This window comes from Rhinopithecus bieti, unplaced genomic scaffold (genome assembly GCF_001698545.2).
Source record: "Rhinopithecus bieti isolate Rb0 unplaced genomic scaffold, ASM169854v2 scaffold_16660, whole genome shotgun sequence".
NCBI lineage: Eukaryota > Metazoa > Chordata > Mammalia > Primates > Cercopithecidae > Rhinopithecus > Rhinopithecus bieti.
In genome coordinates, this window is record NW_016808609.1 from 46,174 (window position 1) to 47,541 (window position 1,368).

General features: G+C 47.0%; 1 non-coding gene across 1 annotated transcript; it reads left to right on the forward strand.

Moving 5' to 3' along the window:
* The first annotated feature begins 791 nt into the window (after window positions 1-791).
* Window positions 792-863, forward strand: TRNAQ-CUG (transfer RNA glutamine (anticodon CUG)). Its single transcript has one exon. It is a non-coding gene; the product is annotated as a tRNA-Gln (tRNA).
* The last annotated feature ends 505 nt before the right edge of the window (window positions 864-1,368 follow it).

Consider the following 1,368-nt stretch of genomic DNA (forward strand, 5'->3'; position numbering starts at 1 on the left):
AGTGAGGGGAGATGGCACACTGCCACTGCACTGCACTCCAGCCTGAGTAACAGAAGGAGACTCTGTCTCAATGCAAAGAAAGAAAGAAAGAAAGAAAGAAAGAAAGAAAGAAAGAAAGAAAGAAAGAAAGAAAGAAAGAAAGAAAGAAAGAAAGAGGGAAAGAAAAGAAAGAAAGAAGGAAAGAAAAAAGAAAGAGAGAAAGAAAGAGAAAGAAAGAAAAGAAAAGAAAAGAAAGAAAGAGAGAAAGAAAGAAAGAGGGAAAGAAAAGAAAGAAAGAAGGAAAGAAAAAAGAAAGAGAAAGAAAGAGAAAGAAAGAAAGAAAAGAAAAGAAAAGAAAAGAAAGAAAGAGAGAAAGAAAGAAAGAAAGAAAGAAAAAAGAAAGAAAGAAAGAGAAAGAAAGGAAGGAAGGAAGGAGGGAGGAAGGCAGGGAAGGAAGGAAAAGAAGGGAGGAAGGGAGGGAGAAGGAAGGAAAGAAGGAAAAGAAGAGAGAGAGAAAGAAAGAAAGAGAGAGAGAAAGAAAGAAAGAGGAAGAAATTTCACCTCAGCACAGGAAACTCTATAAACAAGGCTTCAGGGGCTCTTCTCTGGCCCTAAACCCACAGCAGATTTTTGCCTCATTTTCCGGGGTGCAAATGAAATGATAGAAGTCGATCAAAGGAGAGAGCAGAGAGAAAGCAAGAAGGATGGCTCCTTCCTGCTGCTCCACCTTCCTCAAGTGGAGTGACATGGGTGGGTGGGAACTATTGCTACTTATTAGGAATGCAGATGCCTCTAGCAAATTTGCACTGTGAGGTTCCATGGTGTAATGGTAAGCACTCTGGACTCTGAATCCAGCGATCCGAGTTCGAGTCTCGGTGGAACCTTTCTGTTTAATTAGGACGGTAATGCCGTGTTTTATTCCCTAAATGGGATGGGGATTCCGCTGACGTTCAGAAGCTCTGTGCTGGAGGACCTCCGTGTCCCTTCTGCTCCCCCTGTCCGAGCCTCGCGATGTACCCCGCACTCTTTGTCCTTTCTTCGTCTCCCTCTTCGGTGTTTGGGGTCCCAGAAACCGGGTTCTCACATTGGCCCGGTCTACAGGGAAATCGCCGAATCATCGGGTCGGGGTCACCGAGCCTGCAGGGTACCCCTCCAGGGCCAACCTCCTGGCACCCAGCAATCGGAGGCCCGGACCGCCCCGCCAGGGATCCAGCGACCCAGCAAGTCCTCACCCCTTCTCAGGGCGATCCTGGGCCTCGGGGTGAGAGGTCTCCTCCACCAAAAAGGCTGCCGCCTCTCAATCCTAGACCCAGAGATTCCTTTCACCCGGGAAATCTCCTAATGGCACCCATTGTCATTTTGGTAAGTAAACGGTGGCGTGAGAAATTT